The following is a 27,621-nucleotide window of genomic DNA, read 5'->3' on the forward strand; positions in this document are numbered from 1 at the left end:
CCTCATGTGTTGCCACAGAAGTGTGCTTGGGAAATAAAAACCCTCTGGCTCCTGGGAGAAAATTCCCCCAGTGCAGTCAGGGCATACCACACTTTTGCTGTAATATGCATGGGATCTCCTACAAACTTCAGAGTAGGAGGCAAAGGGTAGGAGGAAAAGCTACTGCTTCAAAACAGGCTGCTGAGGCAGTTCATTGTGCTGCTTTATTCAGATTGGAACAGTCATCACCCCAGTATCTGAGTGCCTAATTATTGTTCTTGAAAATTAAAGCAAGTGCTAACAACATGAGATTTTTCTGCCAGTTCACACTTTTGCTGCAGGGCACTCAATGCCTTTATCAGAAACAATTGGGAGTATGGTTTCAGATCATACACGGGCCCAGAAGGGCTACTTTATACATATCTAAAGAAAACTGAAGGCTTTGGTGAGATACTTTTAAGTCAGAGAGTATGAAGAGCTCCTTCCCTGCCAGAAAATGCCTCTTCTACAGACAATCAACATTTCCTCTATCCCTATTCAGGAGAGGGGTTTGCTTCAGAAGATACATGGCTGTCAAAAGATAAAGCCTACAACCCCCACTGCTCCTGCAAGGATGCAGTTTTGTGAATCAACACTCAGTGATGTGGGTAATGCCCCCACAGTGCCTCCACAGTGCTCTGCCTGCAGCAGCTTGGAGCTCAGTGCCAGCTCATTAGGTACTTGGTGAAAAGTGGCTCCATACCTGGAGTGCTGGGATAGGAGTAACTAGTTAGCATTAATTTAGGTGGTTTCCATTACACTCCAGTATAGACTTATCCACAATGTGAATTAAGCAGAGCAGGACTGAGCTATGATACTCAGCAGATGTAAACTTTTACCTGCCAAAACTGACACCTGTGCCTCTTGCCACACTTCAGCTACAGCCTTTAATGCTACTTCCCAGCTAGAATTCTTAGGATGACACAGAAATTTATGGTAAAGGAAGATTTCTAGCCTGGGAGGAGAGAGGTAAGGGAACATGTATCATTGAGAAGTACTATATTATTATTTTACTTACAACTTACATGATTCCTGTTGAGTTTCCTTCTTTTGTATGCACTCAGATGTATTTCTGGTTAAAAGAATAGTATTAAAAAAGCCCATTTTTAGCCTTCCAGCTGTAACTCCTGACACACCACTTACATTTTTAGGAACACAGCTTCATAACTCTTTCTATATGACTTGATATTTATCATCTGACAAATCCAACTGTATCATAGACCTCTGCCTTAATAATTGTTGGTCCTGTAGGAAATGGCAGACACTATTTTCCCCTTAATGTTTTCTTATGCAAATTGCAAGTGATTTGAAGTTCATGTCACCTAGCTACAGGATGAAATCTCCCAGCAAAAGCCTGTGTGATAAAGCCAAGTATTCCTTCTGGTAAATACAAAGCTAGGTATTAATTTGTAAGAAAGTCAGCTGTATGTAGCACAGTGCTGCATATTGCATTCCCAGAAATTCAATAGAGCAGGAGATGCTGAAGAAAATCATCAACAAAAAATTCTCAGGACATGATTCTCATTGACAACAAAAGCACCTTTAAACTTACAATACTGTAAGAGAATATTGAGTAGGACACAAACATAATATAATATTCTATTCCTCCAAGGCCCCATTGCTGTCTGCACTGGTATAAAGGTGCCTGGGCAGTCAAATCTGTTTCCTTATAACATTATGTCATGTTATATTTCATTTCAAAATTATGTTTAAACATAACATAACTGATTTGCCCTGAACTTTTAATTTGTTGCCTATTGTCCTTGTCCTCCAACAGCAACAATGAAAAAACACTGTCAGCATCCCACTCCTGGATTCAATATAATCCTGTTAGGAAAGTGGAGAAGTCAATGACAGTCTGACCCTCAACATGCATTTGCCTGAGAGTTGACTTCTCTTGCCTTCATGTTTGAATAGGGATCAGCCTCAAGGGTGCTGGATGAGGAATGTGAACTCATCGGCATCTCCTGCCCGCACGGGTTTATTTCAATGATAAAAATAAATTCCTTTTTGAGCTATGACCAAGTCAATCCACAGTCAGGATTGCATTCTCAGCTGGTGTGTATCCCTGTAGTGGCAGGGATCATCCCAGCCCAATCTCCCACTGTCTCAGCTCTCAAAGACTCCTCCAGGCATTGCTCTGTTTGTGGTATCTGAAGGGCCTTGCACAGCCAGAAAGAAAATGCAAAAGCTTGGGAAAGCACGTATCCTTCTAATAAATGATCCCTTTTCACTGAAAATTCCACAAAGGTTTGTTTATCTTTATAGTCTGTCATCCCAGAATGACACTTCTCCTGGCTGCTGTGTCAGTCTGCCAAATGCTCTACATTTCGTGAATGAAACCCCCATTTGTGCACAGGCCACCATCCCACTGATGGCTTTTAGAAGGAACAAGGCATCTTTCTGAAAACAGTTTTTAACACCCCAGGCTTTTCTACAGTAAATCAGATTAACAGGACCAAGTACCTTTGTTTTTTGATAAGCATATTTCATCAAGATACCATACATAAATACAAGTAGTTGTAAATGGAAATTCCACTATTTACATAAATTTGGAAATTACTTTGGGGAGGGGGTGTTAACATGCTATTTTTTGAGCTAGCACTATTTCCCAGTCTCAGCTTCTCCCCTAATGATCTCACAGCCAAGTCTCATACACAGAGATGATGAAAGGATTTTCTTGCAGCAGCAGAGAGAACCCCAGTGCTACCTACACAGACTCACCAACTGAAGAATCAAGTGCCTAACAAAACTAGTGAGGAGCTCCAGTGCCTCATCCTACAGGAATATGAGAACTTCTAACACCTCACAAATTATCCCACCTCTCCCATTCCCCAGAGGTTACTCCGCTGTATTTTCATCAGCAGAAGCAAGTAGTGACTTTCTAGGGACTAAGTAACAAAATTAGTAACTTGATATACTGATCTTAACCAAAGTGAGAATAAATAAGTTATGTTTGATTGACTCTCACTAGCACAACTGGACAGAGCTTCTCAGGAACATTTTTGGGCCATCAAAATTAATTAATCTCCATTAGAAATCCTGGAGGGCACTGAAATCACTACTTCCAACTCTACAAATAGAACCACTAAATCTTCAACAGCACTGAACAAGTACTTCTCTCTTTTGTGTTTTGGTGAAAAGAGCCAACAGTGACAGCCTGACAATGGGGATTTTGTCCTGTCCCTTTCAGAGGCCATTTCCCCTAATCCAGGCTGGGCTGTTGAACACAACCCCCCAAACATGAGCAGCACCTCTGGTGAGACATGAGCCTTCCAGACAGGTCTTGTTCAACTCTCCATCACACAAAGGTACTTTTACTAGACATGGAGACTCTCCATAATGCTCATTCTGATTTCTCACTGCTTCAGATGCCACAGCAATGTTAAGCAATATCAATGGTGTTTATGCAACCTCTACTGCAATTCAGTTTCACAGGACATCATGTGTCATTTGATCCTGTAATTTTGTAGCCTCTCCAGACTTAATCTGACCTTAACTGGTTTAACACAACTGACTCAGAACCAAACCAAAATATTGAACTTGAGGTTGAATGTGTGGTTGAAGGATCTTTTTTTTCCCCTAAACTGAGGCTAGAGTTAAACCAGAGATATTCAGTTATAAGGTCACCCTGAATGAAAGAAATGAGATGGAGATTTTCTTCTTTCATTCTGATCTATCAAATGGAGATGGAAACATTCTTGAAATGTTTTGGCTTTGGCAGTACACATGATCTGTCCTCAGATGAGCCTGCATGCATAACTGAAACGATAGCAGCAATTCTACTACTGAGGCTCATATGATCCTTACCTTCAAGATGGTCTGCAACAACAGGAGTGACAGCATGAATTTGGCATAGAGAACTATACAGACTGAGCTATGTACCTGTAAACTACCATCATATGGGAATGTTTACTCACTGATATTTGCTATTGAAAACATTGGTGTTTTTTGAAGTAATTCATCCAAACCCCTACAGTCCTGGATGTTACATGGAGAAGTGTCTCATGGACTTTCTCCTGGCATCTCTATCTGGACAACATTGTGCAAACACAGCAAAAATTCCATCAACTTTGGTAACATCAATACATCACCCTTGACTCACATATTGAGTGTGATGTTCATTAAAGTTCATTCCAATTTATTAAAAGGGTATCTAAATAGAAGAATGTGCAGTTGACTTCAGCCAGGCCTGAACCAGACACTACAATTTCTGAATTACTTTATTACCCACAGTCAACTAAATCAATAATATCTGGATCAAAACCATCTCTCTTTCAGCCTCATAATTACAGAATGAGATTCTTCATTGTACTGTTGTTGTAGATTAAATTGATCCCACATACTTCTAAAGAATGGGATTTTCAAGGGCCCCATCTGTTCCGTTTTCCTTGTCACGTTCTCCTGTCAGCTAAATTGTCAACCTTTAACTCCTTACTTGGGCATCTTCTGAAAATCTGGAATCATCAATTCCAGTGCAAAACCAAAGTGGATGCTGGCCATTGTAATTTAAATGGCCACAACTCATCAGTAGCACAACAATTTCAAGAGGAGATTTTGGTAAAGGAAGAGGTCAGATGAAAAAGTAACACACCTCTTGTGACTCATGATCTAATATATTTGTTTTTATTCAACAAAATTTAAAAACCCTCAGAAAAAAAAGAAAAAAAAAACAAGAAAGAAAAGAAAAATGATAACTGTGCATGTTGATGATGCCCCAGGATATTTTAACTTGCCTGCCAAGATATGCTTGGGTTTGTGAAGCTATTGTGCTTATTCTTGTTGTTCAATAAAAAATAATTAGTTGCCATGGTAACTGCCACATCATGTCATGCTTATGTTGTTTCTGGGATAAAGGGCACCTTCTTCAAAAAAGTCATCACTTTGTGGTAAAATGTCTTTGCTTTTTGTCATATCTATGAGAAACAGTTTCTCTCTATTTTAAACTCTCTGTGTGGAGATGACGCCATATGGTCAGATAATTTTCTTTTCCCTTTCTGTAGTGGAATAAGCCATTTTTATCTTCATTAAGGAATTAAGCAATGGTTGTGAGAATAGTGGATGCAAAAATATTTCCATCTTTTTTGGATATTCTAGGTGCAGCTTTTTAATGCAAGCAAAACAATGAAATAATTGCCCTGATGCACACCTTCCCAACCCATTTCATAGATAAGGTGATATTGATAGAACTTGCATTGGGTGATATGAAAGGGGAAGTATCAGGTTCTGACGGAAGCAGAAACAGGTTCTGCACAGATTTATGGCTGTTCCAGAACTTGCAGAACCTTCATTAGCAGTGCAGGTGAAAATGAACAAGAAGAGCTGTAAAACCTGAGCCTGGCTGGCCCAGCACACAGGAAAACACATCCCTGCTGCATCTCCTCCACCTCTCCTTTCCCCAGGCCAGGACAGGCTGATGCCTTCTAAGCTCATCTAACACTTTGCAATGCCTGAGGGGCAGTGGCTTGGAGTAAAGCAGATCATATCTCAGCTTTCCCAGGAGTCACCACATTCCTTAACACTTTTTCTTCCCATTAAGTCAATGGCATTCATTTAAGAATAGCAGAGCCAAAAAAATGTCCACTTCTAGAAGCCTACTGCTTTGCATGACTACCCCACCACCCCACATTTCCTATACTTGTTATCTTAAGAAGATTGTTAGTAAGGTTTTTACTTTTCATAATGACTTTTAAAAAGCCTTCCTAAGAAATAATTACAAAATTAGTTACTTCAAAGACATTAAGATCTAATCCAGCTTTGGACACCATTATCAAAAAACAGGACACTATTATCAAAAAACTTGTGGATTATTTTATCATTCAGAGCCCAGAATTCAGAATGAGGGATCTGTGTGTACCCCCTCAGCACAAGGATGGTTTGTGCATACAAGTTTAGGGTGTTCAGTAACTCAGACATTGACAAATAGAGGAGCTGGATGCCATCATGTCTAAGTGGTTCTGGTCACCTTTCAAGATGCTCACATAATGTGAGCTCACACAGAATGAGCTTAACAAACTCTGTTTTTGCCATTGGACTTGTAAAACCCCATAAAAAGAAAGGTTTTTCTTCTTCTATTAAAGGAAATCTGGTGTTCTTTGAATAACTAACCAAATTTTACAAACAGCTGGACTCACATCAGTGCTACCTAAAAGTGATGCTCAGGCCATTAGAGATGAGGACAAGAGAGAGAAAACTGGGAAAATTCTTACTCAGGCAGAACACAATCAATAGCATGTGTCCTTCCAAACTTGTAATGAATTAATCTGTTTTACACATCCACAGTAATTTGACTTGAGGTACAGTGAAGCACACCTTACCTCAGTGCAATCTTCATTCCACCACTGTGCTCCACATCCCCATCTCTAGAAGTGACAAGTACAGAGCCACTAAATACAACAAATATCAAAGTCTTCAGCACCTGGGAGATGAACATAAGCCACAAGCTTATTTGCATGCATACAAAAAAGCTACATTAAAATAATGCTACTTCTGTTCTATTTCAGACTTTCCAAATGTCACATTTACAGCTGCACATGCAATCTTAATTTGTCTCCCTTGTGCATGCAGCCTGTGTGTTGTGGCAGGCAGACTGTCAGGGAAAAAAATGTGACCATGTAGTCCAAGATCACAATACCTACATGCATGGAAATGCATAATCACCATAATTCTGAAATTCTCCAAAGCTCTGTGTGGCTTCTCTACCATCTCACATGTATTAATTGTGATATTGAATTTTTAAACACTCAGACTAAAGAAAAACATTGAGATGCATACAACTTCTACCATGCTCTCTCTGTTGTGACTCAATACCAGGAGGAGAATTGATTTCTTGCTGCTCAAAGCAGGTTCCCATCACTGGGGAACAAAGCAAAATAGGCAGCATCTGACAAGAGGAGAAGCCTACCACCTTCAAAGGACTGCCCTGCACTCTTAGCACCACGTGCTGGGTTCATACAGTGCCCCAAAAGTGGGGTTCCAAAGCCACAAGACCAGAACTAAGAGGTGGGCAGATGGTGCCACCTTGATGTTCCCAAACACTCCAATCATCCTCAGGACACTGCTCTGAGCCTGCTCCTGCTCTGCTGGCAGCACGTGCCGGGCTCTGCAGAGCTCAGTGAGGGCAGCAGACTGGATTTCCCCAAGGATCTCCTGGGAGGGAAGGAAATGATGATTTTTAACATCTCACAGCTGGTAAAGCTTAAAAGGAATGGCACTGGACCAGTAATGGCCAGTTTGTACCCTTGGAGCCTTGGTTTTGTTTTGTTCTTGGGTTGGTTTTCCTTGCTAAGTGTGTAAAGATTCCTGCAAGCTGTGGGGATGATAATGCTTCCTTAAGAAACAATCAGGCTTTTTATACTGGATAGTATCTGGCAACCTGAGTGTAAGAGCTTGGCTTCACCTCTTTGAAATTACAGATGGTTTGATATTGATACCCAAAGTAAGACCTGCACATTTCTGGGATCTTTTTCTTGCAGCAAGAGACTTGATAAAAATTCGATCAAAGAAAAGAAACAACATCTAAAAAGGAAAAAAATGTCACTGTTAGTGTAATTTGAGAGGAGAATTTTCACAAATGTTACTTTTTCCTATTAAAATATATTAACAGAATTTGCACTCTCTTTTACTTAGATGGATAAATATTTAATTAAATTTAAGTATATTACGATTTTAATCATGCTTAAGAGAAAGTTTGGAAATTATTTATAAGTAATGACTCAAAAAAAAAAAATCTAAAATAAAAAAATGGAGCTGTTCCAAACACCTTGGAATGAAAATAATCTGGAAACTATAAGAATATTTCCATGTGTCTGCACTTTTTCAGTCATTAGACTTAAGTGGTTTTTTTTTTACTAGCCCTACATTGAATTTCTTTTAAAAATCCATTTTAAGTCTTCTTTATAAACAGATGAGATTCAGTTATACCATGACTTTATAATCCATATTTTGAAGCCATTTGCCATTAATTTCATTCCAGCCATCAACTTAAGCAAACAAAGCCTGTATTTTCCTTTCCATACTGCACACTCACTGCGTCACACGGAGCTGCACAGGGTTTGCAGCCTTGCAGGATGCCACTCCCTTTTCCCAACCAGAAAACATGAGTCAGACCATTTAGCAAGAAGCAAAAGTTTGCAGGAGAAGCATTTTTTTGGTAGCATGTTGCAAACTGGCAGGCTGGAGGGGGCAGAGTTCCAGTCTGGATTGTATTTATAGATCCAGTTAAAGGGTATGACTAATGGTCAGCATAAATTTCAGATGAAGTCCAAAGTAAAAGTGAAACCTTATTGTTTCATGGAAGGGGAAAAAAAGTACATATAAATTATCCAGAGCAGAGCAGAGTTTAGAGCTTGTCACAAAGCTATGATCCAAGCCCACAGCTTGGAATTATAGACAGAAGCCAGTGGCTGCCTCTGCAGTGTCCTCAGCAGCAGCATAAGGACACACATGCCCCATGGCAAGCTCTGTTTATGTCTACATTTTAAAAGCTCATATCTGCTTTGAAACTTATCCTTAACCTAATTAAATTCTTTATGGGTTTGCCTGCTCATGCTGCCCCTACACAGAGGTAACCATGCAGTCTCTCCTGAAGGGGGGCAGTGCACCTGCCCCAGTCTCCCAGGCACACAGTCATGGGGCAGAAGTGTAGGGGCAACTACAGAATAAACCAAGAGATGTGATGGAATATTAAAATTCTTTCTTAACAGGGGAATAATGAAATCTAGGATATATGATCTTATATAAGCATCAGTCATAGCACTGGCAGAGAGGGGCATCTGTGCAAACATGGCACAAACCTGCCCTGTGCTGCACTGAGAGGTTTTTTTGGGGGTTTTTCCAGGTTTCTTTCCATTAAATAGGTGCCACCAGCAAGAAGGGCTGCAATGCAGAATGCTGGGCTGCTAGGACAGACCTTACTCAGCATCTCAGAGAGATTCTGCAGCCCACACTGAGACCTTTGCTGCTCCAGCTCCAGCCTGGGCAGACCCACCTGGCTCAACAACAGCTCAGCTCTGGGGGACCCATCACTGTGGCAGTGTTGGCACAGTCCCATCAGAACTGAGACAAAACTTACATCCCTCTCAGTTAACTGATTTATTAGTGGGAAAAGACAGCCTTGCAGATTAGAATTAGCTTGAAAATTGGAATTCTTAAGTTCTGATTTTTAATGGCGTTCTAGATTCCCCCAGCAAGTAAAATGGTCAAGCCACCCATAAGGTACCACATCATTCCTGTCAGCTCTTGGGCCACCCACTACCCCTCAGTGAGGGGCTGAGCAGGCTGCACCACAGATCCCCTGATTTCCAATGCAATCCCCTGCCAGCACAGCCCCAGGGATGATGTGCAATAAGCAGCACTCAGCAATGGGCTCGTGCAGTGCTCATCTGGTGGGGTTGTTCTGACACTGCCCTTGGCTGAGTCACCACCATTATGTCTTCACTGGGGTACCACAAGAGCCACAGGGAAGGCAAAGAAGGTGGCAGTCAAAAATATGCTCCTTTCCCTTTTGGCTGGAAAGCAAATAATTTTTTACTTCTCCTTTCATTTTTCAAATTACATTCATCTAGTCCTTGTGCTGTCTCATTAAATCATATATGAATAAATGTTGCCTAAGAATTAAACAGTTCTCTGAGAGACCCAATTTAGCTGTTAGCCATGGTACAATGTTTTGAGATAATTTAGTGGTGGGCACAAACAATGAAAATCATATGGAAACTGTCAAAAATTAAAATAATTTCTAGCCCAAAGCTGTATTTATAGAACAATGCTTAAGTTCCAAAAAGTGAGATCAGATTACTGGTTCAGTGCAGTAAAAGAAAGCAATAACAAAAGCCTTACTTATAAAAGTGTGATGAAAAAGATTAATACAAACCTGAAATCAGTAATCTGAAAGACTACTTTATCATCCTGTGTCTGAAAAACATTGGGGAAATATTGACTCATTCAGTATTTGAAAACATCACGCTTTTCATTACACACATACCCAAAGAAAGGTCTTTTGGTTTCAGCTCAGCAGTGACAGCCTTATCACTGTAAATTACCTCAGCACTGTCTGAAAACCAAGAGAATACAACAAGTTCTATTCTTCACTGATGCTTTGAAAAGGAAAGGGACAGATTTCCAAAGGCACTGTAGGTCAACGTGGCTTAAACACCCAAATGCTTGAGTAAATGCTGAATTAAGTTCCTGTCTCTGCCCAGTTGCTTCAAAAATCTGAAAATAAGTTTGTTGTCCAAAATACTGCTGGGCACTGTCATTGCACTATTTGAACTCCACAGTCCAGTTGTTATTTATGAAGTAGAGGTTACATTACACTTAACACATTAGCATCCAATTAGGATTCACGTTCTGATTATTCACATTAGCAATACCCTTATCAAAAACACACAGATGGGAGAAGATGTAGTAGCTATTCTTTTCATATAAATTCACAGAAAAAGTCAGGCGAGTATTTCCTTACAAAATTTAATGGAGATTTGCTAAACTGTTCAATGGTTGAAACTAATTTAGTTTAATCACCGAGCAAATTAAATACTAAGAAGATACATTTCCCATTTACTTCATAAATTTCTGTGCAAGGAGGAATAAATATTTCCCACATGGTCAAAATCTGAAGAGAGAATGAACTGAAAGCCAGATTTTCAGACTTAGCTGAACCTTGTGGTCTGCACTGGAGAGAGACGTTTGCTTTCCAGCCAGCTTCCTCTCACATTTCCTGCTGCTGCAGAGCAGAGCTGGAGGTGAGAGCTGGAGCAGGGCTTGGCCACAAGCACACCCTGGCATGGACAGCCTGGGTGAGAATGGATTCACAGCATCCTGGAGGAGAAGGGCTTTGGGGGTGTTGGTTGTTGAGAAGCTCAAGGTGACCCAGCCCTGTGCATTGGCAGCCCAGAAATCCAGATGTGCCCTGGGCTTCTTTCAAAACCACGTGGGCAGCAGGGGAGGGAGGGGGTTCTGCCCCTCTGCTCTGTTCTGCTCTGGTGAGACCCAGCTGCAGTGATGCACCCAGCTCTGGGGCAGAAGGACCTTGGAGTGAGTCCAGGGGAGGCCATGAAGGTGACCAGAGGGTTTGACCACTTCTCCTGTGAAGACATGCTGAGTGTTGGGATTGTTCAGCCTGGAGAAAGGAAGGTTCTGGGGAGACCTTAGAGCCCCTTCCAGGGCCTAAAGAGGCTCCAAGAGATCTGGAGGAGGACTTTTGAGAAGGGCATGTACTGACAGGACAAGGGAGAATGGCTTCAAACTAAAAGACAGCAGGTTTGGATCAGATATTAGGAAGGAGTTGTTCCCTGTGAGGGTGGTGAAGCCCTGGCACAGGTTGCCCAGAGAGGCTGTGGCTGCCCCATCCCTGGAAGTGTCCAAGGTCAGGCTGTAGCCACTAGTGGTGTACTGGGAGGTGTCTCTGTCCATGGCAGTGGGATATAACCAGATGATCCTTAATGTCTCTTCCAACCCAAAACATTCTCTGATTCCATGATGTTTTCCTGTGCTCAATTCCCTCAAAACTGACAGACCTGCAAGGAATAAAGGGCAATTCTGACTGCCTTAATATTTCCTAAACTTCCCTTTCTGCCTTTGCCTTAAAAGATCTTGTTTCTCTTCTCACACTTACTTTTTCTTTCAAATTTCTCCTGTACAAACACAGTTCAGTGTCTGCAGAAGCTCTCTATAACTAAAATCTCTGCATTTAAAGCAAGACTCTTATGTCAATTGCTGTTCATAGGAAACATATTTTGTTTCAATATATATATATGCATACCAAAAGGTCATTTTACACTTAAACAGTGATGGTTTTCTGACAAAGAAAAGCACCAGTGTATATGGTGGGTGGGTGTGGGTGTGTGTGTGTATGCTGGTAGGAGACAGCAGGCAAGCAAGGGCTATGAAAAGTTCACAGACATCATTATGCACAATACACTTCTCATTTCTCAACAGCACCAACAAGTTCTGCCACTGGGGTTCTTCATGAATTCCTCTTGACCCCCAAGTGGACTGTTCACAGCATCTTGAGAAAGGCTTGAAGAGCATGGCCCCTGGTGAGCCCAGGATGAGCCAAGGGATGCAGCAGTTGTGCACAGCTCAGGTCAGTACTGCTCCATGAACAACTCTGCTTTCTTCAGGAGCAAGAAATGTGACAAAAGAAAACTTCTATTCCTGGAAGCAGACAATGCTCATCTGGGTAAGAGCTCTCCCCATGCACTTCATGTAATGTGATTCAGAATTTGTTTAATGGAGATTACAGGAAGGATATTGGCAATGCAGGGGCATGGAGTTATCCCCTTTTTTGAGCCTATTTTTCTTCACTGCTGCCTCTTAAACTTCCCTAGTTGTGAACCAGCTGCTGGCCACAAACCATACTTCTGCTGGGCTTGGGCTCTACCTGCAACAGACTAAACAATTGTTCTCCACCAGGCTTTAAACACTGCTCACAACTGCTGCACTCCATCCTCCACCCAGAGATTAAAATTCAGAGATTAACAGTTTTGTGGGTTCAAGAACCAAGAGGGGAATCACTTTTCCCTCTCCTAAAATCGATTCCAAATAACAGGCAGGGAATAACACTCTCCTGCCATGGTGGAGTGCGTGAGAAAGCTGCAGCCACAGACACTGAGCAGCTCAGCAGGGCTGTGGTCAGACACGAGAAACACTCAGCTGCTGCCGTGCCAACCTGCAGCTGGTGCTGTGCGGGGTGCCACGCTCTGACCTCCTTTGTGCTGCTTCTAAAGTCACTAGATCCTGTGAGGGAGCTGAAAGTGATGATGCATCACTTCACAGCAGAAGTCCTCAGGTGACTCCACTCACTAAACCACAGTGCCACGGAGGCACAAGAGAAGATCCCAGGCACTGCCAAAAGCGCGGAGAGTTTTAGCCATCCCTAACTCTGGAGTTAAGTACAGGAGTGGAAGTACAGATTTAGGGATGACTAAAACTTAAGTGGCATGGAAAGCATTTAACTCACAGCAAAGATGACATTCTTTTCCCTCTACAGCGCTTTCTCAGTCTCTTCATGGGTGGGCCATGCAGGCATGACCCAGTGCAGAACTGGAGAGGGAATTGCATGGCCCCAGTGGTGCTGCAGAACCCCTGGGTATGCACAGCCTTTGGTCTGCTCTCCCCCCTCTTTATCCACCATGTGGGACTAACACAAGGCTGGCTCACCACCACCAGCCATTCACTGCTGATAAGTGTCTTTTAAGCAGTGTTCATTGCTTTGGTCCTCTGGCAGGGCCCTCAGGAGACCACTGTCACCTTCCAAACCCATTTAGATTGCAGCCAAAAAGCTTGGGCACAAGGAGGTTTCCCTGGGCACTCTGAACTGATCCTCTGTAAGGCACGACTTCCCTGGGAGGGCATGGCTGGTGCAGGAAAACACATTGTTCCTATAATGTGGGAAATGGCTCTGGCCATTTTTTCTGAGCAAGGTTTTTTTCAAAGCCATTTACATCCCAGAAATTTAAGGATAAAAAAAAAAATGCACATTTCTTCTCCCTAGCAAAGTGCTTGCAAAGTGCCTCCCCAGCTTGTTCTGTACACTCAGCTTCTGTCTGCCTGTTTTGTTTTGGCTGCTCTAATTTACATAGTACTTCCTCTCCCTGTGTAGACATCAAGGTTACACTGGGGTCAAGCTGTATCTTTTGCAAATCAGGATGTAAACAAGTCTGGATAACTCATGTGACATGGCTCTGCCCACCCCTTTCTGTTTAGGGTTTTTTTTTTTTTAGATTTATATTAGCATCAGAAATTATCCTTTTGAAGATCCAATTTCATACTTTCCAGCATCCAGTAAATTGGCTACATAGCAGGGAAATGCCAAGTGCTCTGAAATAGCCAGAGCAAAGGACACTATAAGAAGCCCAGCACACCAAAAACTCACCCAAAGAGCAATATGCTGTCAACTAGAATTCGCTCCTGTAGTAAAAGGAGCTTAAATTTTATGTTCCAACAGAAACAGCTCCATAAAGCACCTTTGCACACCAAAATAAAAAATAAAAAAGCAAAACCATTTGATTAGGGATGGAATAGGCTTAGAATAATTCAGGCTGGTGAATCGTTGCCAGCTCCACTCCTCCACACATTCCTGCCTGCATTCTGATCTCATTATGCACCAGGCGAGAGCGAGCTGCACTGGAACAGTTCTCACCCATCTGCATCCTCTTCTTCCTTCTCCAACTGAAGGAGGATGTGTATTTATAACCCCTCTGAGACAGTGGGGATTCAGGGAGTGAAGATGGTGTGTGGTGCTGTGAGCTGGGCAGGACAGAGGCACGGGACAGTTGGTACAGATGATGCTCGTGTATTTTCATGCCCATCCCATTTTATAAAGCCGAGGCTTTGCTTCAGATGGTGAGCTGAGCTGCCCTAATGCCTCACTGTTCCCAAATTAAGGCCAAAGTTTGTGCTCAAACACCCGTTTTTCCCCCCACAAGTATTGAGAGTAGAGGGATGTATCAAGCAAGGTCCCCTAAGGACTCAGTGTCCTGAATCCAGGTCGATTCTCACAAATGAGAATGTTCTCACAAATGACTCAGCTCATAGGAAGGACAGTGCAGAAGGTGCAGATGCTGGGGAAGTTTGTGACTGTTTTGAAAGACTATCCTAGAATTCAGACTAGTCTTGATGTATTGAATAAAGACCCTTAGATCAAGTAAAGACACTCAACAAAAGCAAGTGTGAAGTAGCAGGAAAAGAAGGAGAAGTCAAAAGAACAAATAAAAATAAGAAATAACTGGTTAAATAAGAGTACTGCAAAATGAGTGCTGGGAGTCATGGAGGACCCCAGGTGGAATATGACTCAACACTGACACACTGCAACAAAAAGAGCAAAGCTCATCCAATGATGTATAAATATGACCAATCCATGTCAGACATCAAAAGCAATTATTCTCTTTCATTAAGCATTAGTGAAACTTCTCTTGTGCTAAGATTTGGAACATCATATTTTAACCAAAATGCAGACAAATTTTAGAGGAAAATATCCTCCTATAGGGCAAAGCTGAATTCTTCACTATTTGCTCAGTCTGGAAAAGAGGAGACTCAGGAGAATATGATACAATCTTCCAACATAGCAAACAAGAATATGAGACCAATAGCACAGGAATCATTTAATTCAGAGGGAGCAATATATAAGCTATGTATTAGGAAAACTTTTCTAAGAATAGTCAAGAGCTGCAGAAGGATATCTGCAGGGTATCTTTGTGTGTGCTTAATTACCCCAGCCTCTCAGCATGGCTGATGATCCCGGGCTGGCTGCACTGTGCCTGGCGGATTGTCCAATGTCAAACCCGGCTGTTCTGAGCTCATTGTGTTCTCTCTGCTCCCTGCAAGGTTTTTGCAGCCTACTCTGCATTCTGATGGCATCGAGCTCCCTGCAGGACTGCATCTCTCTGAGTCAGGGCTCCACTACAACAAGTGTGGCTGCTCTGAGATTTCCTGCCTCAGCTGCTCGAGCCTGAACAGCCCCGGCAAGCGCTGCTCAGCACAGGCTCCTGCCAAGGACACCAAAACACAAAGGGGAGCTGAGCAGCACATCAGCTCAGCCTGCAAGGAAAACCTGAGGGGGCTGCTTCCAAATCCAGGAGGGCAGCTCATCCTGCTTCAGGAAGAGCCAAGGTGTCACCAGGCAGGTGCCTACCAGCATCTTCTCAGGGAAGTGTATCTCCCAAATCCCTCTCAGCACTGACTGAGGCTCACTGGCAGCCCTTGTCTCAGAGACATCCAAGGTTATCATTACCAAAAATAAGCGAGGACAGCAATTCTTCAGCTGTTTATGATGGTAAAAACATTTTTGCTTGTCTGTGGGCAGCATTTCTCCTCTCTGTTCCTGCACTCAGGCTCTGCCCATAACCTCTACCCACTTCAGCTGGTCCAGCAACTTTCTGGGTCTGTTTTTCCAAAGTTCTCCCACAGCCAGCACAAGGCAGCCTTGCTGGAATATCCAACAGAGAGCATCCTTTTTTGAATAAAGCATCATGGGCAAACTGAGGATCACACCCAAAATTAAAAGCTTCATAGCAGAGGTATCACCAGACCTTCTGACTGGGAGCCCATCAGTCATTCTCTTACAGGTTACTGCCATGGGCAAGTTTTCAGGTCACTTTGGGATGTGACAGGTCCTGAGAGAAGCCCAAAGGACCTCAGTAGTTCTGTAGAAGAATAAAAATAAGCTCCTCTTTGTCTCAGAGCTGGAATGCAATCCAATGTGTACATATGGGAAAAAATAATTGCAATAGACAAAGCCATGGGCAATTGGGCAGATGATGTGCCTGAGAACTTTGAACATCTGTTGTGTGGTAAATATACAACCATCAGCTCTTTTTCATAATCTATGAACAAATTCAAATAAAAGAACAGAATGGTAGCTTATATTTGTATGAAACTGACTACCATGGAAGTCCAGGAATTAACACACCACTGTAAAATGCCATCTTGACAGATCAGCTCCTTTGAAGACCACTGTTAACACTCCACAGGGTGCATTTCCCCCAAAACAACCTGGATAAAATGGGATTCATGGGATCAACTCCCCTCTTTCCCTTTTTCACCTCCCCCATGTCTCACACACCACTTCTCCACCCTGTGGGCCCCCTCTCTGATGGACCTGTTTCTTGCACTGATCAAATTCAGCCTCAGATCTGCAGGTGTTGCCAGGTCACACCACTCACTGGAGCTTTGAACAAGTGAAGTCAGGTTTTCTCCTCCTCATGCTTCTACTTTGCCTGGTGCCTATAAGAACAAGTGCTCAGCTGCTTTGTGTCTTGAAGATTATCTTGTGGTTTCCTTGCACCCTCCACCAGCAGCCTCTGTTATCCCCCTCCAGTACATAGAGGACAGCCTAACTGAGGCTTACCTTTTTATTATGTGTATTTATAATACCTAGCACAGCCCAGTCTCCTTCAAAACCAAGGTTTGTGGGTCTTGCAGTAATAAAAATAAAGAAAGTCATCACCACTAATTCACCTTCTCTTTCTATGCAGGAAATTGTGACAGGCAGGAAGAACCTGGGTTAGGCAGGCATTTTGTGCTACCTCACTGAAAGGAACAGAGCAGTTGCAAGAAATTGGGCATGTTCAAAGCCAGAAAAGACCCAGAAAAAACAGTTTCACCAAAACTCCAAACACACCCTGCTACAAAGACAGCAAATTACCATCGCTGAAACAACACTTTTATATTGTTAAAACAAGGTAAGCACACTTCATTAAATCCAGCTTAGTGGCATGCTGTCGACCACAGAGATATTTATTACCATTAAATTGCTGCTTTTCATGAATAGATTCTTGGCCAATGGCTAAAGCAAAGCACAGCAGAGATGAGGAGCCTGCAGAGAGCTCAGATGATAAGAGAATGGGTTAAAGAGAAACTCCTCTTATTTGTGTGACAATCACCTTGTGAGAATATTTTCTGTCTGTGCTATTTTTGGTTCCCAGTGAGATCTTCTTACAAGAATATGGAATTAGAATTTGAATACAGGCATAGTAAGAGCACTTTGCATGTGTGTCCACACACCCCTCCTCCCCCCACACCTCCATCAGGGAGCTCCAATGCTGAGCAAGGTCAAATTATATCAATAAGGCATTGCAGGAAAATCTTTTACATTCCCAGATTGGCTGGAGAAATTAAACCTCATCTCCTGGGATTTTAAAAATCACAAATGTTTATTTTAAGGATCACTTTAGCATTATATTTATGACTTACTAATCACCTTGGCTTGAAAATATGTGTCAAATGAGGAATCTATTACATCTACAAGATTTGCACAGGATGGCCAGATTCTGTTGCCACATGGTTGACAGAAAAAAAAGCCTTCCTTTTCTGCACAGAGAATTTGAAATTATAGACATGTCCCGCAATTATGGACTGAGTTACTTAACCTTTCTGACACTGATGTTCTCCCACAGGTCTCTTTTGGGCAGGAGCAAGTCCCAGTGCATGCTTGCTGTGGGAAGAGATGTACTGGAGTGACTATAGGAATTAGTGACTTTTGGGGCAGCACACACTTTGCAGGTGTGGTTTTAGTTGTGCCTGCATGTTTGGCCCCAGCTTTCACAGCACCCAGGAGAACTTCAGCACAGCAGAGGGGCAGCCCAGGATGGAGAGTGTGCAGCACCCCCAAACCAGACCTCCATGGGGGGCCCTGGTGGTGCTGAGCTCTGAGCAGAAGGGACCAGAACCAAGGTGTGACAGTACAAGGAGGCCATGGGCAATTGGAGGCAGGGCAGCCCAGTTTTCTAACAGGACTGGTCACCAGTACAGTGCTGGTGTCACAGAGAATCCATGTGCAGCAGCTGACCTGGGCAGGATGGGAGCCCATAATTCATTCAATACCTTAAAATGGCACTTCACTGACTCAGTTTTGTCTTCCAATGATGTAAGTTTTAAAAATTAACCTCCCAGGGGATACACTTGAAAGTCTATTCATGTAAACAGCTAAAAAGGTTTGTTTGTTCTATTCCTGCTGGAAGTGATACTATTGCTGAAAAATGTAATGTGCTTCTTCATCTTCATGGTATTGAAAATACAAGGTATTGATTGTACTTTCAGCAGAAGTAAACCCACCACAATCAAATAAAACCTCGAAATTTGGGAAAGACCTGGGCTGTGAGCTTTGTTGCTTGAGAAATCACTAAAGCATTGTGTCCCTCCAGTCCACATCCACAAAAGACAAGGCAGAACATTGCTGGTACAGGATCACAAACCAAATACTGATGAACAAAGACTTTATATGTACTGACTTTTCTAATGGAGTTTTAAAATGTGTCCTTAATTTGTCAGTGAACATTCACACAATAACCAATAAATATTAAATGCACTGTGTTGATTAAGCATAATTGCAAAATTATTGCTTTAGGTTTTCATATCTCTTTCCAGATGTAAAGGCATTAATCCTGGTGTCAGTCAGTGAGGGTTATGAATGCTGGCAGAGCACAGTAAGCACAAGAAGGAGGACTAAGCACCTTACCTAAGCTTTTTGCAGGCTGCATCTTCACTCTGTAGAGCAGGAGAGTCCTGACAGTCAGACCCCTCAGACCAGAGACCTGGTTGATTTAGCTGGATTAGCCTGAAACTTTTTTTCAGCTGTGGGTTTCCACAGATGTCAGGGTGAGGGAGGGCTCATGCCCAGGTGTTATCCTACCATGGAGAGCCTGGTCATTGTCCTGGCTCCTCAAGCTCAGACATCACCAAATGGGGATGAAAGAAAGGTAGGACTAGAATTCATGACTCTCAGTTCTCACTATTATTTGCACTTTACTCAAACAGCATAAGCTTAAAAATTAATGTAAATTAATGAGATGAAAAAACAGCAGGTATAGGGAACCAATCTATTTTGCTGTGATTCTCTCTGATGTCACCTGATCCACCTATAATTTCATCATCATTTCCTTCCAGTGTCTTACCCCTGACTTCACCTAATTCCTAGCAGATATCAATGGGAAAGCTGTTGTTGCCTAATTGAAATCAAAGGACACAGGCATTATGCCAAACAATTATCAAACAACACATTCAGACAGTTCAACAAAAAGTACCTGAGTTTTTGAGGGCTACAATAATAGCAGTTCTTACCACCTAAGAGCTCTCAATTGCATTTCATGGCTCAGAGGTGTAGGAACTTCTGCATCATGAGGTGTTCTCAAGGCAGTGAGGTTCAGCATTGCAAGAAAACTCATACAAACCCAAACCCTCAAACCCCAGCCTCTCAAAACCAGGGAGCAACCAATAAAAACAGTCCCTGAAGCTTCCTGTCCCAGTAGCCTACATGACTTATCAAATTTGAGTAGCCAGGAAATACTTAGCAATAGGCAATGTCAGCAGAGAAATCTTAGTGGGGAGGACAGGAGAGCCTCTACACCAGAAACACAAATTGAGCAGAATGACAGATGTCAAACTTTCACCCACTTGGGTGTTCCTGGGAGAAGTGGAACTTGCTGCATTGAGGTGAGTTTTAAAATCCCCAAATCTCGGTAGGGAAGAAGTTCAGTGCAATAACTGCACTTGGTGCTCTGGGCTGGCTTTACCCAAGGACTCTTAGTCCATCCTATGGTGCCTGTTTTACTCCACTCTGAAAGCAGATCACAAGAGCTCATAAAAGGCAGGGTGCTGTGGGATGAGAGTGTCACAGAGCAAAGCAGGTTAGTGAACTTCATGTTCATGTGCCACTCTGCTGTGCTGTAATTCCCCCCAAGGGTTCCAGGAAAAAGTACAAGAAAGTCCCAGTAACACTTCACCCAGCAGTAAGTAGTTTCTACTAGACCTAATTTAGGTATTTTTAAAGGCTCTGATTTGTCTCATTATTTTACTTGCTCTATCAAACTGAGGTCAACTTAATTTCTTTAGGACCTAAATAAATAAATGGATCTCAAGACATCTTTCCAGTATCCTTTCACAGATACCCTTCTCAAAGAAGATGCAATAAATAAATAAATAAATAAATAAAGTTATTGCAAAAAGAAATCTTCAGAATGGTGCAAAGCAATTGCCATAGTTTTGAAAAAAGTTTTACCATCTTTCTCCTCAGAATTAACAAGGTTCTTGCTTTAAGTTACAACTAAATGTCTTAAAAAAGACATTTTGGATAAAGTCACATTACTAGAGGTTTTTGCAAGAAGCTGCTAAGAATAAAACTGTGTTCATTTCCATTAAAGGACATGAGGCTTTGGGGGGCAAAGGAATAATATTTGCTTTGTATAGCACAGATCAGCTTTTGTGAAAACATTGGCTGAAATGATAAAACTGATGCGGATCAACACAACATATTTTTTTACTCCCATTTCTCAAGAGGTAGCAGCACCTCCTCCCACTGTAGGCAGCAGGAGTTGTGGATGTGAAGTGCATCAAAAATAATCTCCTCTCAAAAATTAATGATGGCTAGTAACAAACAAAACCCAAAGATCATGAATTGAATCTCTGGATCTAATCATTTCCAAACAGCACAAGGTTAACCCTTGCACAGATATGTAGATACAAGAAAAGGTTTCCTTTCCCTGGTCTGCAGGCTGAGTACAAAAGTTCTCCCCTCTGTATGAGATTAGGAGAGCTCAGTGGTTACCCTAATTTGCACCCTCTGCAAATAATCTCTAGGGGCTAAAAGGGAGTGAAAGGGATGAAAAATGAGCATCCCTGCTTTTCTCATAGACAAAGCCCTTTTCCTGTATTTTCTGATTCTCCTGGCAGGAGAGAAAATGCTGATAAGAGCAGCAAAATTAGTTCTGTGACCACATCTCCCATGCAGATAAGGAGACCCTCCCTGGACCAACACCACCTGCTTTAGCCTTAAATGTACCTCAGAGATTAGACACAGAGTGGCCTTGTTAGGTGAGCAAAATCTACTTCAAATCTCACAGGAAAGGGGAAGCACAGGAGTCAATTTTGAAAATCAGCTCTCTTTATCCCAGTCCTGCCGTGCCTGCACATCCAAAAGCCATATCAAGCCCAGAAGGCCTTTTGTCTTCTCTAGAGCCAATCTCTAAGGCCAGGGATTCTGCTGGTTTTGCTTTAGCTTGGATATGTAGTGTCAACACAACAGCAGCTCGGGCTGCACACAGATTGGTGCAGAAAGTAGGTCAACATGAGACAAGCTGTTCTCAGAGTAGCATTTCTCTCTCCTCTCCCTTCCCTCTCTGTAAATGAAGAGTGCTAAACTAGTTGCTTTGAAAAGCACATAGGCGTTCACCCTGTCAAACGGGAGTTGAGGCATTTTGCTGGATGTGTCACCCTTCTAGACAATTATTTATTATGCAATTTAGAACAATGTGCCATGTTTGCAATAGGCTTCATAGGAGATGCCACTTGCTAGTAGCAAAATTCAAATTAATTACTAAAAAGCCAGTTTGGGTATCAGAAAACAAGGGGAGTATGTAAGCAAGACTAAAATAGTTATAAATATTAAATGAATATTCATGAAAAATGCAAATTTTACACCATTCATGTTTTTGTGTTGCAGAAAATGAGTTTCACAGTTGTATGTCAAAGGAACAGTCAGGACCTGTGTTTTAACTCAGAACACACTGTACACAGTGAAAAGGTCTCAGATGTTCATCAAACAAAATCCCTGTAACAATCCTGTGCAATGTCTGTGGCCCTGCCCCAGCTGCAGCACTGCTCAGGACATGGAGCTGCAATGTGCAGAGACACATCCCCATCTCTCAGATCTGATTTACCCTTTACAAATCCCTACACAATTATGCTCAGGTGATAAACACAAAGCAGGAAGGAGGAGTGCCCATGGCTGGATAGTCACTAAACAGTCAAAATGATCAAACCAATCCATGTATGATTTATCTCCTGTTCACACTCTGAATTATACTGGGAACATTTAGAGAGTAGACTGATAACTCCTTAAATTTCTCCAGGTGGTTCAGCTACCTCCTTGTATTTGTCCTAAGACTCTCATCCTTAGAGAACAGACCAAATCACTGTAGATTTATGCATTTCAATACCAGGCATTTCCTTGAAAGGGCACTCTCTCAAATCATATCTATGATAAAGTGCCGAGGGCAAGACTTGTACTACCAAAAATCTGTCTAACTTTCCCAGTTCAAGCAATATCATTAATTTGAAGAAGAGTATTCATGAGCTAAGAAAGCCAGATTTGGAACTGGATCTCATTCAAGTTCCCTAGAAGTCAATGGAGACTCTCTCAATGATTGTAAAACGAGGGTTGGGCTTGTTGTATCAGATATGTATTTTCCATGGTACATATTTTTCCTATATATAATTCAAATTTCTCTCCTAATTTTTTTTTCCTCCACTTGGAGTAATACTTGTTGTTAATGAGCATTAAATCCATTTTGGTTTCATCCTACCCTTTTAGTCTCTGCACAAGTACTTTGGAAATTTTCCCCTTAACTGCTACCCAGAGTTCAAGGGAAAAGCAGCCATACTTTGTTCCGCCTTTGGACACAAACTCCATGTCAGGCAAAGCTTCAGGAGAGCAAAGCCTTTTATTCATTTTTTCTAAACCATCATAGCTATTGGATCCCTCATTCCTGTTACGGCCAATGACAAATCCTCCACTGTCTGTCAGGGTAGTGGAGCCAGACATGGATGCAGAAGATGTGGGAATAGCAGAGAAAGTACTTTTTCATTTAAGACTTCTGGTGCAAAGACCTGTAGAGAAAAGTGCAAGTAAATATAATTTTATCTTCAGGGTAGCAATTTATTTATTTGCAGTGCCATTGTGCTTGTAGGGTTCAAGCATAGACTAGGACCAGTAATGGTCCAGTAATGCCAGGTCTTGTACAAATAGATCAAATAGTGAAAGCCAGCCCTAAAGAACAGCCATTTCTCTTATATATTTAGTTTACACACACACAAGCAGAAAGAAACACACAATAATTTATCATCATGCTATCTGTACAGACAAGAGTTCAAGCAAACAAGGAGAGAGTTGACTAATGCAGCAATAACATTTCCAAAGAAATTTCAGAGCAATTAAAAAGAGGGGTTTTTAGAACAATGGGGAACATGCTTTAGCCAGATGTAGTTTCTAAGTGTCTCATTTAATTGCTGTTACATTACTGAAATTACTGCCTTGAAGTTCCAGCCAAGGTCAAGCCCAGCTTCTGGTAAATAGGCATGGTGCCTTACCTGCATCACCAAGTAGGACACAGGCTCCACCCTGGCACTTAGGGGCTGGAGCAGGTCCAGAGAAGGCCAACAGAGCTGGGGAAGGGTCTGGAATACCAGGAGTGGCTGAGGGAGCTGGGAAAGGGGCTCAGCCTGGAGAGAAGGAGGCTCAGGGGAATCGTCTTGCTCACCACAACTCCCTGACAGGAGAATGGAGCCAGGTGGGAGTCGGGCTCTGCTCCCAGGGAACAGGGGACAGGAGGAGTGGAAATGGCCTCAAGTTGCAGGGGAGGCTTAGATTGGATATTGGAGGAAATTTCTTCCTCAGAAGAGTTGTGAAGCACTGGACCAGGCTGCCCAGGGAAGTGGCTGAGTCACCATCCCTGGAGGTATTTAAGAGACGTTGATGTGGCACTGAGGGACATGGTTTAGTGGTGAGCTTGGCAGTGCTGGGTTACAGGTGGGACTTGATGATCTTAAAGGTAATTTTCAAACTAAATTCTATGAGTCTATGAAATGGTTACATGACAGGTACAAAATTATTCCTTCACTTGAGCAGTGAATCTTTCCTGAGTAATTCCCCCATCTGATGAGATTTAGGTAACTCCTGCAGGAAGGAAACAGAGAAAAGGCTGTACACAGTGAGCTGGCTGTACCTAGGTCCCTGGAGCTCAGAAATGTTGGAAATTTGAGTATCAGTAATTCTTTGCTTTACTGCAGTCAGTGTCAATTGAACTTAGCAGTCAACTTACACATATTTTTTCTTTGCTCTGTCTCTGCCTTATTTTTGGCAATTGTGTTTGTGTCTTCTATGATTTGTTTAATATCAGAGGAGGGGAAAGAGAGGAAGAGAGACACTCGATCTGATGTGGGAACACATTCTCCTTTGTATCAAAGAGCCATCTGCTAATTTACAAAATACAAACAAAGTTACTGGATGTGCAAGAACCCCTGTTGGGAAGCCAGGCACAAACAGTGCCTGTACCACGTCAAGGAGTGCTGTGTTTATTCTGGAATTCACAGCACTCTGAATTTCTTTTATCTTGGGGTATTTTCCCTCCTTCTCCTCATTTTATTAATCTAAGTTCAGCATACTGAATAAACTCTAGCAAAATAATAAATACAGAATATTTATAGGATGTTCTTCCTACTGTAAAAAAGACTTTTCTAGACAGAAACAGAAATCATATGGAGCAGCAAGTATTCCAGGCTGGTGCAGGAAAAGCTGACAGCCCTGCCTCCTGCAACCTGAGTGTTTTGAAGCCCCAGTCTCCGTGGACTCTGTTTTCTGAGCAGTTGCATGGCACAAGAGCCAAGTTTGTCCCACAGCTCTTTTCATCCCCTCTCCCCACCTCCTCTGTGCACCACGCAGGGCAAGGCACAATGCTACATTCAGGAAATATCTCAACCTTGTCCTTTTTCAGTCATTCTGCAAGGAAGACATAGGGGGTAAAAAAAAAAGACAAAAAGAGAAGGCAGAGATGCCTCCCATGCTCCTAATCTGCAGCGAGCAGAGAGAGGTGCAGCCGTTCCTGTGGTCAGCCAGCTCACTGTGGTCTCACCACAGACTGGGAGAACAAATGTCACCCTCCAGAAGAGGGACAAAAGAGATCATCCAAAGGGAATTGATATAAAGTGATTAAGTTAGCAGTAGTGTAGGCTTAGTGTTTAGACCTTCTTCTTAATTCCAGCTGGTACTGAGGTTTTAAAACAGACAAAAATATTTAGGTACCTGCAGACTGACCTGCAAACCAGTTTCCTAAAAACTGGAAGTCTGTGTGGGAAAGATAAGGCTGTGGACAAAGCACAAGCAACACAATACTCAGCAAGCAGGCTACTGAATGACCCATTTCTTATGAGATGGACTAAAATGCACTTTAAAATTGAAGTTTTGGAGTCAATGTTTTCATACAAATTTAGCATTTGAGTATCTTTCCATGCTGACAGGCCTGAAAGGTAGAGCAAAGACAGCAGGAAGAATAAACTAAACACATCTTTCTCTTCCTCCTGCCTCAGCTCAGGTTGGAAGAGAAAAAAGAAATTCAAAGTTAGAATGCCCAAGGGAGTGTGTGTAGCCAGAGGAGTGTGGCACACAGGGCCAGCCTGCTCTGCTGAGCAGCACAGCACAGCTGTCAGACACTGCCCCACATCAAAGCAGCTTCCCCATTGCTGAACCCAAAGCCACTCCCCGAGGGACAGGAATGGTTCCTGAGCCTGACAGATCTGGGAGGAGGATGCAAGGTGCCAGCTGCCTGTCCCTGTGGGGTGGTGTGGAGGTGTGCTGTGCCTCCGTGCCCACTCTAAACTCAGGCTCTCCGTGCAGTTGTGGATAAGGGTCACTTACCCAGGGATATGTCCCCATCAGGAGGCAGCCTGAGGTCACCAGGCTCTCTGTCCAGAGCCTACATGTACAGTCCTTGTCCATAACAACCTCCTGACATCAACTTCAGGGCTGTGAGATGGTGACACAAAGCCCTGGAAATCAGAGTATCAACTCCAATGTCATCAATCCTGTGGTTTTGAAAGACAAATTTTAATTTAAATTTGCAGTTGAAGTCTGGTGTATTCCTGAACCAGGCAGCCAACCCAATGTGCTGTAAAACAACAAATGAACAGGAGACTGCCCAATGTCTCAGAAAGGCAAGTCTAAAATTAAGAAACCTTTTAAATATTGCACTAGACCCAATACCAGTAGTGAGTCCATCTGTAGGTATGTTTATACTTAAATACACATCTTTGAACAACAGCTCAAAGAATGCAAGCTAGTGTAGCTTCCAAGACGGGTTAAAAAGTTATTTTTAGACAAAGCCCTGCCACCAATTTTATTTTCTGTTTTTCCCAGGGAACGCCCCATTTTCAAGAAATGCTCCAGTATTCCAGAGAGTCCAGTACCCTGCAGTATTTCCACTGTTTCCAGGACAGTTACCACAAGCTTGATGTAAAGCTCATCTGACATGGAGTCCTTGCAGGTGCCATTCTTGAAAATGTGAGCTTGGAATTAGAGAACATTGGAGAACACTCCTATCCTACAGAACTGAATGGGAAAGTATTAAAGATTAATTAATTTTAAACAATACCACTTCTTGAATTGTTTTCATCATTCCTGCAATTAGATTGTGTCATTCACCACTCAGAAGTAGTCAGTATTTTCTATTTTATATTACAATGCAGAACCTAATCACTCAGCTATCCAGACTATCATGTAACATCTTTCTCCTTGTGAAGGAACTACACAGAATATTTGAGGCTGGAGCTGTTTTAAATAGTTTCCATTGCTCTGTGTACACAGTGTATGGTTTTTCCTTCTCATCCTCCAGCACTTTTCCACTGCAGTCTTCAAACATCACACAGTGCCTTATGCACCTATCAAGCTCTCCTATAGTGTGGGGTGAATTTTAGTTTCACTCATGTTGGCATAATCCCACTAAAGCCAGAAGGATTGCCTGGGTTTATCTGAGATCAGAAGACAGCCTCAAGTTGGGCTGAGCTACATAAGTGTTTGGAAGGAGCAATTCTGTTCTGCAGGGAAAGACAAGGGTTTCAGAATTTAGACTGACATGGGAGTTAATATTCCCTGCACAAGGACATGCTAACTACTGTTGCTACTTGGCCTTGGGAGGTATTTTTGCTGATAATGTAATTTTTTTTTTTTCATTGGAGAATGCCAAATTTGTGATCATTTAGAGTTTTCAATAAATAAAGTCAACAGTGCATCTGACACCATTACCAGTAAAGAGAGTGTTCTTTATGGATAGTAGCAATGTATTACAGCAGAATATCCAGATGCTACCAGTGATGATAGATTAAATAGATTAGAAGAGGAAAGAAATAAAATTCAACTCAAGCTTTTAGTGCAGCAGCAATGAACTAAAATTCTTATTCTCTTCTTGTCCCAAACGACTTGGCATTGCTTGGGCTCTCATACAACTGTCATATTTCACACCAGAAATGGTGCTTTCTTGTTTAAGTTTGTGTTTTAAATTCAGTTTTGTAAAGCATTGTGGGATTTTCCAGACTGAAAGGCATCATATATAAATTTAAAAT

The sequence above is a fragment of the Serinus canaria genome, chromosome 11 (assembly GCF_022539315.1).
Source record: "Serinus canaria isolate serCan28SL12 chromosome 11, serCan2020, whole genome shotgun sequence".
NCBI lineage: Eukaryota > Metazoa > Chordata > Aves > Passeriformes > Fringillidae > Serinus > Serinus canaria.